Below are 13,080 nucleotides of genomic sequence, written 5' to 3' on the forward strand. Positions count from 1 at the left end.
TTTTCGGCAATAATCCCATATTTTCGGTCCCAAATCATTAAGGTCACCGGAATTTCGTACCTTTTAAATATGTCTCGTAAGGTATACATTTTACCACACTGTTACAATACAGAATTACGCCACAAAACATTTATACAGGATATTTTAGCCTGATATCATAAACAGATGGAATTATTTATAATGGCACCAGAGGCACAAATTGTGAACCTAATCCTGTAACAATCTCGCTCACATAGGTACAGTATTAAACGTTGTAAAAAAATAATTTCAAAGATACATTTTCAAACAACTATGTGATAAGATCTGCCTCAGCAGACCAAGGACTTGCCGAAATTTCCACCAGAATAAAAGCTTGCAAATATATTTTTAGAACAAAACAGTTTTACCTTCTTTATTTGTGATATGTCTACAGTAAACTAAAATTACTGTCTTGTTATGACCCCCCTGATAAGTGCACAACAAACCGGGTGTTTAAAAGACATCTCAATAAGAAAATTGGCAAACTTTTAAGAAATAATAGTCATAATTGTAGAAAGATATCACTTATTTGTGTTCACCGCTTCAACCGACTGGGCAAGTGTTGTCGCGAATAAAAAATAGAGTAAAAATAATTATTGTCTTGTTATTGCTTCCCTGACCGCTGCACGACCAACTGATTACGTGGTGAGACGAATGTTGGCAATGTTATAAATATTTTTAGATCTGGGCACGTACGTGAGATGAAAATCAGTTAACCTTAGTCCATCAGAACTTAAGTCTTATGGGCACATGCTTAATCAAGATCTTTATTCTCTACAGCTAGACATTCAGTTACTGTTGACGCTGCTTAGTTTCTTTGAGGTTATGCTCTCCCTCAAGTTTGTGATCGCAGCAAGCTGGGTTTTCAGCGGTTTACTTGAACATTCTATATCAACTTCCTTTACTAAACCGATCGGAATCGATAAAAGATCCCTTAGAAGTCTTAGAGATCAACCATACACTAAAATAAACACTAGGAGATATACTAAAGAAACTGGACCTATTCAGACGTTCAAATTAACGCAACCATCCAACATAGAAAAAGAAACAGGATCCAACAATAATTGCCCTACAGAGACACCGTTAAAGAATGATAAAGATAAGCCACATTGGCTTCTTCCTGTTATCACATCCTGCAACACACTGCTGATAATCCTCAGTCTTATCTTCAACCTCTTCATTCTCACTTACTACTGGACCAACTCTACCAACCTCCCCTCCATCCTCTACCTCCGAAACAGTGTAGTTGACTTTATCAGTGCCATCGGGTTCCTGCTCCAAGTTCCTCTGGTTACAAGAGTTCTAGAAGAAGATGTTACAACAAGTCTGCCTCTGATCAGTTACTGGATAACTACAGTTTCTGTTAGGATGAGTGTCTTCATGAACTGTGTGCTGGGTGTGGTCAGATGTATCAACATTCTCAACCCTTTCTATCCAGTCAACAGAAAGTATGTTACCATTTCCACCCTGGTCTATCTTCTTCTCTGGTCGACAATTACCTCTCTGGATATCTGGACTTACATCACAAAGATTTGTCTCCAAAACAAGGTCTATCTCATCAAATCACTGGTCCTCAAAGCAGAGCCAGGATTTTCACTCACAAGTCTGACAGGATCTACAAACAACACGCGTAGTCTGACCTCATTCTCCCAGGGAGAGATAGTAGTGGCACAGTTCCTCACTCCCTTAGCTCTCCCTGCTCTACTCTGTTTTGTTCTCGTGATAATACAGATCTACTACCTCACCAGGCAGAAAGTTGGGATTACTTCCAACCAGCAACCTGGATCTGGCAAGAAGTCAACACAACTAAGCAAAGTGTCTTCAAAAGAACAGAGGACAGAGAAAAGGAAAAAACCAAGTCCTAACGGTAAAGCAGCTGTCACCATCCTGATTGTGACAACAATATATGTACTGACCTCCATCCTGTCAGTGGCTGTGTGGCTGGTCATCTACAGGACACACCTTGGAAGAGAAGACAAGATAAAGAAACTGTCCTGGACAGAGTTGGGTATGTTCTACATCTCCAGCTCTACTTCACCTCTACTCTGCTCTACTGTTACTGCTCTTACACTTTTTCTGAGGAGCACTGCCATGCAGCGTCATCTTAAAGTAGTGTTTGGGAAATTATTCACAACTAATATATCTCCGGAGCTCTCGATGAGAACTGAAGAATCTAGAATCTAGATAGAAGCGAACTGACATTTTGTGTGCCTTTAGAGTCTTACAGAAAACAATCGGATATGTTTAAAATATGGTCAACAATGTAATTGTAGGGCAGTCGTGAGACAAACCGACCCGAAGAGATTTTTGCCTTATTAAAGACACCACTGTGTGTAAACGATTTTTTAAATACATAAATTATTGCTGCACAACCAACTGATTGTTTGCTGGAACGAATGATAGTAATGTAATAGATGTTTTTAGATCGAGGCAAGAGCGATAAGAGTCAATAAACATTAGTCCTTGAGAACCTATGAGCGCATGCCTAGTTATCTTCGTGATTCTTTATATAACAGGTGTTTATATGCGCTCCCACTAAATCGCACGCCCAAATTTAAAGAAAATCCTTGTGAAAGGGCCCTGAAGGCTCAAAAGTAATCTGGTTGGTGTATTTTTGGACGCCGATTCCGAATCACCCCCCATGACGTAGGGTAAAAATGCTTCCCTGGAAAATTATCGGCAAAAAACTGGTTTGTTCACGTGACAGGCTAGTAAGACACGAAATTGATTGTTTAGGGCTCGGGTTAGGGTTAGGGTTGTGGTTAGGGTTATGGATAGCTTTGGGTTTATGGCTAGGGTTAGAGTTGGGATTAGGGTTTATGTAAAACCATTTTGTTCGGCTGCAAAACCATAAAAACCAAAGTCACGTGATAATTTTTGGGCGAGCGAATTAGTAAGAGCCGATTATATGATCTATTGTGTACTTCCAGCTAGACTTTCAGTCATTGTTAATGCTGCCTAGTTTCTTTGAGGTTATGGTCACCTGCAAGTTTGTAATCGCAGCAAGCTGAGTTTTCTACTCGAACATTCTACATCAACTTCGGTGGGAATACAATTTTACCACACTCTCATAATAGTTTTAAAATACCAAATTACTCCACACGAAACATTTATACAGGATACTTTAGCCTGATATTATAAACAGATGGAATCATTTATATATATGATGGCACAAATTGTGAACCGTTGTAAAACACTAATTTCGAAGATACATTTTTAAACAACTTTGTGATTACATCTGCCTCAGCAGACCAACGATTTGCCCAAATTACCACCAGAATAAAAGCTTTCAAATATATTTTTTGAACAAAACAGTTTTACCTTCTTTATTTGTGATATGTCTACAGTAAACTAAAATTATTGTCTCGTTATTACCCCCCTGATCACGACAAACCGGGTGTTTAAAAGACATCTGGGGGGGCCAATGGCATAAAATGGCATAAAATGGCATAAAATGGCATAAAATGGAGACTTTTTCTATGGAGAAAATGGAAAAACCCATGAGTAATTCTCCATTTTCTCCATTTTATGCCATGAATTTTGTCTTCGAAATTTCATCTTTAACACCATTTAACACCTAAATTGGACATCCTTACATGTTTATTTACGCTTACTAGGGGCGTAACAAGCTTATGAAAGCTCATAGTAGGCTACTAGATGCTTATACTAGGTTAGTAGAGGCACACTTCAGGCAAACTCATAATTACTCAAGCCTAGTGTAAAGTTATTTCTACAGGCTACAGCAGGAGTGAGTAATAGGGGAGAGTAATAGGCACTGAGAAGTGAGACCTACATCCTCGACAGTCGAAACAAGCTCGCACTGCAAAGGGGAGGCCTACCTTCCGAGATCGCATTACCAGGGGGAAGCGTCGAGTCCAAATTTGTGTATCGAGGGGTAGGTGCAGACTTCGATAAACCGAAAAACCAAAAAATATTTTCGGCTTATAATGAAGAGGGTAGCATGAAACGTAGAGAAAAGTGGTTTTTAGAAAAACTTTGAAAAATTTTGACTTAGAAAATTTTCGGCCCGAGTCATTCTTGATACGTACCTCTCGTATCGAGAGCTCCCGATTCCGAGCTCGTGTTGCAAAGGGGAGGCCTGCCTTCCGAGATCGCATTACTTCGAGTCCAAAATTGTGTATCGAGGGGAAGGTGTGGACTTCAAATTTTTTCTGAAAACCGCTTTTCTCCACGTTTCATGCTACTCTGTTCATTATTTGCCGAAAATATTTGTTCGGTTTTTCGAAGTCCACACCTTCCCCTCGATACAAAATTTTGGACTCGAAGTAATGCGATCTCGGAAAGCAGGCCTCCCCTTTGCAACACGAGCTCGGAATCGGGAGCTCTCGATACGGGAGGTACGTATCGAAAATGACTCGGACCGAACATTTTCTAAGTCAGCATTTTTCAAATTTTTTCTGAAAACCGCTTTTCTCCACGTTTCATGCTACCCTGTTCATTATTTGCCGAAAATATTTTTTCGGTTTTTCGAAGTCCACACCTTCCCCTCGATACACAATTTTGGACTCGAGGTAATGACGATTGTGATCTCGGAAGGCAGGCCTCCCCTTTGCAACACGAGCTCGGAATCGGGAGCTCTCGATACGGGAGGTACTTATCGAAAATGACTCGGACCGAACATTTTCTAAGTCAACATTTTTCAAAGTTTTTTCTGAAAACCACTTTTCTTCATGTTTCATGATACTCTGTTCATTATTGGCCGAAAATATTTTTTTTAAAATAATTTTTCTCGAAATTCTAAATTTTTCAGGTTTTTAATGGCATAAAATGGCATAAAATGGCATAAAATGGAGACTATTTCTATGGAGAAAATGGAAAAACCTATGAGTAATTCTCCGTTTTCTCCATTTATGCCATTGGCCCCCCCCCCCCCCCCCCCCAGACATCTCAATATGAAAATTGGCAAACTTTTAAGAAATACTAGTCATAATTTTAGAAAATATAGATCAGTTATTTTGGCTGACCGGTGCAACCAACTGATTGCGTGCTGAGAGGAATGTTGGTAATGTTAGAAATATTTTTAGATCTGGGCACGTGAGATAAGAATCAGTTAGTCCATCAGAACCAGTGGCGTAACTTAGGGCCCCGCAGACCCCGCCGTGCGGGGGGGGCGCCGTATAAGGGGGGCGCAATTTTCCTGAATTTTAGGCCCTTTCACTGAAAAAACGCCTTGTTTGTGTATTTCCCTGTCCAATTTAGCGTTCGGCCGACGCGAGAAAAATATTTGGGGTACCCTTTTTTGCTTCAGGGGGCGCAAAAAGCTGTAGGGGGGCGAGAAAAAAAGTACCCGACCTTTTTTTTTTTTTTTTTTTTTAGGGTCAAAAAATTTTAGGGGGACGCTTTTCGTCACTGAGCGGGGGGGGCGTCAACAAGCAAAGTTTCGCCACTGATCAGAACTTAAGTCTTATGGGCACATGCCTAATTAAGATCATGATTCTTCGCAGGTGTTTATATGATCTGTTGGTTAATTAACAGGTAGACATTCAGTTACTGTTAACGCTGCTTAGTTTCTTTGAGGTTATGCTCACCCTCAAGTTTGTGATCGCAGCAAGCTGAGTTTTCAGCGGTCTACTAGAACATTCTATATCGACTTCCTTTACAAAACCGATCATAATCGATAAAAGATCCCTTAGAAGTCTTAGATATCAACCATACACTGATATAAAATGGAACAATGGAACATATACCAAACCACCAAGCAATATAAACGATGAAAAACCTAATAACAAGGAAAACCCCAAAAGGCCATTGTTTCTAGAAAGAGAGATAAGCATAGAACTCTATACAATACCACAACCTAAACCTCCTCCAGAGAAACCAGATAATACTACAAGTTCGAAACCATCCGAAAAAGGAACATGGCCAACAGGATCCAACAATTATTGCCCAACAGAGATGCCGTTAAAGCATGATAAAGATAAGCCACACTTGCTTCTTCCTGTTATCACATCCTGCAACACACTGCTGATAATCCTCAGTCTTATCTCCAACCTCTTCATTCTCACTTACTACTGGACCAACTCTACCAACCTCCCCTCCATCCTCTACCTCCGAAACAGTGTAACTGACTTTATCAGTGCCATCGGGTTCCTGCTCCAAGTTCCTCTGGTTACAAGAGTTCTAGAAGAAGATGTTCCAACAAGTCTGGCTCTGATCAGTTACTGGATAACTACAGTTTCTGTTAGGATGAGTGTCTTCATGAACTGTGTGCTGGGTGTGGTCAGATGTATCAACATTCTCAACCCTTTCTATCCAGTCAACAAAAAGTATGTTACCATCTCCACCCTGGTCTATCTTCTTCTCTGGTCGACAATTACATCTCTGGATATCTGGACTTACATCACAAAGATTTGTCTCCAAAACAAGGTCTATCTCATCAAATCACTGGTCCTCAAAGCAGAGCCAGGATTTTCTCTCACAAGTCTGACGAATCTGTAAACAACACTCTGACCTCCTTCTCCCAGGGAGAGATAGTAGTGGTACAGTTCCTCACTCCCTTAGCTCTCCCTGCTGTCCTCTGTTTTATTCTCATGATAATACAGATCTACTACCTCACCAAACAGAAAGTTGGGATTACTTCCAACCAACCTGGATCTGGCAAGAAGTCAACACAACTAAGCAAAGTGTCTTCAAAAGAACAGAGGACAGAGAAAAGGAAGAAACCAAGTCCTAACGGTAAAGCAGCTGTCACCATCCTGATTGTGACAACAATATATGTACTGACATCCATCCTGTCAGTGGTTGTGTGGCTGATAATCTACAGGACACACCTTGGAAGAGAAGACAAGATAAAGAAACTGTCCTGGACAGAGTTGGGTATGATCTACATCTCCAGCTCTACTTCACCTCTACTCTGCTCTACTGTTACTGCTCTTACACTTTTTCTGAGGAGCACTGCCATGCAGTGTCATCTTAAAGTAATGTTCGGGAAATTATTTAAACCTCAAACCTCCCCGGAACTCTCGATGAGAACTGAAGAATCTAGATAGAAGAGAACTAACATTTATTGTGCCTTCAGAGTCTTACAGAAAACAATCAGATATGTTTAAAATATGGTCAACAATGTAACTATAGGGCAGTCGTGAGACAAACCGGCAAGAAGAGATTTTTTGCCTTAAAGACACCACTGTGTGTAAACGATTTTTTAAATATATAAATTATTGCTGCACAACCAACTGATTGTGTGCAGAGACGAATGTTAGTAATGTAATAGAAGTTTGTAGATCGAGGCACGGGTGATAAGAGTTAGTAAACATTAGTCCATGAGAACCTATGAGCGCATGCCTAATTATCTTCGTGATTCTTTATATAACAGGTGTTTATATGCGCTCCCACTAAATCGCACGCCCAAATTTAAAGAAAATCCTTGTGAAAGGGACCTGAAGGCTCAAAAGTAATCTGGTTGGTGTATTTTTGGACGCCGATTCCGAATCACCTCCCATGACGTAGGGTAAAAATGCTTCCCTGGAAAATTATCGGCAAAAAACTGTTTTGTTCACGTGACAGGCTAGTAAGACACGAAATTGATTGTTTAGGGCTCGGGTTAGGGTTAGGGTTGTGGTTAGGGTTATGGATAGCTTTGGGTTTATGGTTAGGGTTAGAGTTGGGATTAGGGTTTATGTAAAACCATTTTGTTCGGCTGCAAAACCATAAAAACCAAAGTCACGTGATAATTTTTGGGCAAGCGAATTAGTAAGAGCCGTTTATATGATCTATTGTGTACTTCCAGCTAGACTTTCAGTCATTGTTAATGCTGCCTAGTTTCTTTGAGGTTATGGTCACCTGCAAGTTTGTAATCGCAGCAAGCTGAGTTTTCTACTCGAACATTCTACATCAACTTCGGTGGGAATAAAATTTTACCACACTCTCATAATAGTTTAAAATACCAAATTACTCCACACGAAACATTTATACAGGATACTTTAGCCTGATATTATAAACAGATGGAATCATTTATATATATGATGGCACAAATTGTGAACCGTTGTAAAACACTAATTTCGAAGATACATTTTTAAACAACTATGTGATTACATCTGCCTCAGCGGACCAACGACTTGCCCAAATTACCACCAGAATAAAAGCTTTCAAATATATTTTTAGAACAAAACTGTTTTACCTTCTTTATTTGTGATATGTCTACAGTAAAATAAAATTATTGTCTTGTTATTATCCCCCTGATCACGACAAACTGGGTGTTTGAAAGACATCTCAATATGAAAATTGGCAAACTTTTAAGAAATACTAGTCATAATTTTAGAAAATATAGACCAGTTATTTTGGCTGACCGGTGCAACCAACTGATTGCGTGCTGAGACGAATGTTGGTAATGTTAGAAATATTTTTAGATCTGGGCACGTGAGATAAGAATCAGTTAGTCCATCAGAACTTAAGTCGTATGGGCACATGCTTAACTAAGATCTTGATTCTTTACAGGTGTTTATATGATCTGTTGGTTAATTAACAGCTAGACATTCAGTTACTGTTAACGCTGCTTAGTTTCTTTGAGGTTATGCTCTCCCTCAAGTTTGTGATCCCAGCAAGCTGGGTTTTCAGCGGTCTACTAGAACATTCTATATCAACTTCCTTTACAAAACCGATCATAATCGATAAAAGATCCCTTAGAAGTCTTAGATATCAACCATACACTGATATAAAATGGAACAATGGCACATATACCAAACCATGAAATAATTGGATCAAAAGTCTGATATAAGTGTTGTCACTATACTGCCGTGGCACTGCCGTGGCACTGCCGCGGGACTGCCGCCGTACTGCCGCCGTGCTGCCGCCGTACTGCCGCCGTACTGCCGCCGTACTGCCGCCGTGCTGCCGCCGTACTGCCGCCGTGCTGCCGCCGTACTGCCGCCGTACTGCCGCCGTACTGCCGTCGGAATACTGATGTATGACCCAAACCACCAAGCAATATAAACGATGAAAAACCTAATAACAAGGAAAACCCCAAAAGGCCATTGTTTCTAGAAGGAGAGATAAGCATAGAACTCTATACAATACCACAACCTAAACCTCCTCCAGAGAAACCAGATAATACTAAAAGTTCGAAACCATCCGAAAAAGGACCAATGCCAACAGAATCCAACAATAATTGCCCTACAGAGGCGCCGTTAAAGCATGATAAAGATAAGCCACACTTGCTTCTTCCTGTTATCACATCCTGCAACACACTGCTGATAATCCTCAGTCTTATCTCCAACCTCTTCATTCTCACTTACTACTGGACCAACTCTACCAACCTCCCCTCCATCCTCTACCTCCGAAACAGTGTAGTTGACTTTATCAGTGCCATCGGGTTCCTGCTCCAAGTTCCTCTGGTTATAAGAGTTCTAGAAGAAGATGTTCCAACAAGTCTGCCTCGGATCAGTTACTGGATAACTACAGTTTCTGTTAGGATGAGTGTCTTCATGAACTGTGTGCTGGGTGTGGTCAGATGTATCAACATTCTAAATCCTTTCTATCCAGTCAACAGAAAGTATGTTACCATCTCCACCCTGATCTATCTTTTTCTCTGGTCGACAATTACATCTCTGGATATCTGGACTTACATCACAAAGATTTGTCTCCAAAACAAGGTCTATCTCATCAAATCACTGGTCCTCAAAGCAGAGCCAGGATTTTCTCTCACAAGTCTGACAGGATCTGTAAACAACACTCTGACCTCCTTCTCCCAGGGAGAGATAGTAGTAGTACAGTTTCTCACTCCCTTAGCTCTTCCTGCCCTCCTCTGTTTTATTCTCGTGATAATACAGATCTACTACCTCACCAGGCAAAAAGTTGGGATTACTTCCAACCAACCTGGATCTGGCAAGAAGTCAACACAACTAAGCAAAGAGTCTTCAAAAGAACAGAGGACAGAGAAAAGGAAGAAACCAAGTCCTAACGGTAAAGCAGCTGTCACCATCCTGATTGTGACAACAATATATGTACTGACATCCATCCTGTCAGTGGCTGTGTGGCTGATCATCTACAGGACACACCTTGGAAGAGAAGAGAAGATAAAGAAACTGTCCTGGACAGAGTTGGGCATGATCTACATCTCCAGCTCTACTTCACCTCTACTCTGCTCTACTGTTACCGCTCTTACACTTTTTCTGAGGAGCACTGCCATGCAGCGTCATCTTAAAGTAGTGTTCGGGAAATTATTCAAACCCCAAACCTCCCCAGAACTCTCGATGAGAACTGGCGAATCTAGAATCTAGATAGAAGCGAACTGACATTTATTGTGCCTTCAGAGTCTTACAGAAAACAATCAGATATGTTTAAAATATCGTCAACAATGTAATTGTAGGGCAGTCGTGAGACAAGCCGGCAAGAAGAGAGTTTTTGCCTTAAAGACACCACTGTGTGTAAACGATTTTTTAAATACATAAATTATTGCTGCACAACCAACTGATTGTGTGCTGAGACGAATGATAGTAATGTAATAGAAGTTTTTAGATCGAGGCACGAGTGATAAGAATCAGTAAACATTAGTCCATGAGAACCTATGAGCACATGCCTAATTATCTTCGTGATTCTTTATACAACAGGTGTTTATATGATCTATTGGTTAATTAACAGTTAGACATTCAGTTACTGTTAACGCTGCTTAGTTTCTTTGAGGTTATGCTCTCCCACAAGTTTGTGATCGCAGCAAGCTGGGTTTTCAGCGGTTTACTCGAACATTCTATATCAACTTCCTTTACTAAACCGATCGGAATCGATAAAAGATCCCTTAGAAGTCTTAGAGATCAACCATGCACTGAAAGAAATACTAGGAGATATACTACAGAAACTGGACCTATTCAGGAGTTCCAATATACGCAACCATCCAACATAGAAAAAGAAACAGGATCCAACAACCCCAACAATAATTGCCCTACAGAGACGCCGTTAAAGCATGATAAAGATAAGCCAAATTGGCTTCTTCTTGTTATCACATCCTGCAACACACTGCTGATAATCCTCAGTCTTATCTCCAACCTCTTCATTCTCACTTACTACTGGACCAACTCTACCAACCTCCCCTCCATCCTCTACCTCCGAAACAGTGTAGTTGACTTTATCAGTGCCATCGGGTTCCTGCTCCAAGTTCCTCTGGTTACAAGAGTTCTAGAAGAAGATGTTCCAACAAGTCTGCCTCTGATCAGTTACTGGATAACTACAGTTTCTGTTAGGATGAGTGTCTTCATGAACTGTGTGCTGGGTGTGGTCAGATGTATCAACATTCTCAACCCTTTCTATCCAGTCAGCAGAAAGTATGTTACCATCTCCACCCTGATCTATCTTTTTCTCTGGTCGACAATTACATCTCTGGATATCTGGACTTACATCACAAAGATTTGTCTCCAAAACAAGGTCTATCTCATCAAATCACTGGTCCTCAAAGCAGAGCCAGGATTTTCTCTCACAAGTCTGACAGGATCTGTAAACAACACTCTGACCTCCTTCTCCCAGGGAGAGATAGTAGTAGTACAGTTTCTCACTCCCTTAGCTCTTCCTGCCCTCCTCTGTTTTATTCTCATGATAATACAGATCTACTACCTCACCAGGCAAAAAGTTGGGATTACTTCCAACCAACCTGGATCTGGCAAGAAGTCAACACAACTAAGCAAAGAGTCTTCAAAAGAACAGAGGACAGAGAAAAGGAAGAAACCAAGTCCTAACGGTAAAGCAGCTGTCACCATCCTGATTGTGACAACAATATATGTACTGACCTCCATCCTGTCAGTGGCTGTTTGGCTGGTCATCTACAGGACACACCTTGGAAGAGAAGACAAGATAAAGAAACTGTCCTGGACCGAGTTGGGTATGATCTACATCTCCAGCTCTACTTCACCTCTACTCTGCTCTACTGTTACCGCTCTTACTCTTTTTCTGAGGAGCACTGCCATGCAGCGTCATCTTAAAGTAATGTTCGGGAGATTATTCAAACCCCAAATATCTCTGGAACTCTCGATGAGAACTGAAGAATCTAGAATCTAGATAGAAGCGAACTAACATTTATTGTGCCTTCAGAGTCTTACAGAAAACAATCAGATATGTTTAAAATATGGTCAACAATGTAATTGTAGGGCAGTCGTGAGAAAAACCGACCCGAAGAGATTTTTTGCCTTAAAGACATCACTGTGTGTAAACGATTTTTAAATAAATAAATTATTGCTGCACAACCATAAACCAACTGATCATGATTGTGTGCTGAGACGAATGATAGTAATGTAATAGAAGTTTTTAGATCGAGGCACGAGTGATAAGAATCAGTAAACATTAGTCCATGAGAACCTATGAGCACATGCCTAATTATCTTCGTGATTCTTTATACAACAGGTGTTTATATGATCTATTGGTTAATTAACAGCTAGACATTCAGTTACTGTTAACGCTGCTTAGTTTCTTTGAGGTTATGCTCTCCCTCAAGTTTGTAATCCCAGCAAGCTGGGTTTTCAGCGGTTTACTTGAACATTCTATATCAACTTCCTTTACTAAACCGATCGGAATCGATAAAAGATCCCTTAGAAGTCTTAGAGATCAACCATACACTGAAAGAAATACTAGGATATATACTACAGAAACTGGACCTATTCAGGAGTTCCAATATACGCAACCATCCAACATAGAAAAAGAAACAGGATCCAACAACCCCAACAATAATTGCCCTACAGAGACGCCGTTAAAGCATGATAAAGATAAGCCAAATTGGCTTCTTCTTGTTATCACATCCTGCAACACACTGCTGATAATCCTCAGTCTTATCTCCAACCTCTTCATTCTCACTTACTACTGGACCAACTCTACCAACCTCCCCTCCATCCTCTACCTCCGAAACAGTGTAGTTGACTTTATCAGTGCCATCGGGTTCCTGCTCCAAGTTCCTCTGGTTACAAGAGTTCTAGAAGAAGATGTTCCAACAAGTCTGGCTCTGATCAGTTACTGGATAACTACAGTTTCTGTTAGGATGAGTGTCTTCATGAACTGTGTGCTGGGTGTGGTCAGATGTATCAACATTCTCAACCCTTTCTATCCAGTCAACAAAAAGTATGTTAC

General features: G+C 40.6%; 1 protein-coding gene across 1 annotated transcript in view; it reads right to left on the reverse strand.

Annotated features, from left to right (window-relative positions):
* The window catches only part of LOC134811492 (uncharacterized), a 53,987-nt gene that overhangs the window by 24,263 nt on the left and 16,644 nt on the right, over positions 1-13,080 (reverse strand). The gene's annotated exons all lie outside the window — the stretch shown is intronic.

Source organism: Bolinopsis microptera, chromosome 1 (assembly GCF_026151205.1).
Source record: "Bolinopsis microptera isolate Bmic1 chromosome 1, MBARI_Bmic_1.0, whole genome shotgun sequence".
NCBI classification, from domain to species: domain Eukaryota; kingdom Metazoa; phylum Ctenophora; class Tentaculata; order Lobata; family Bolinopsidae; genus Bolinopsis; species Bolinopsis microptera.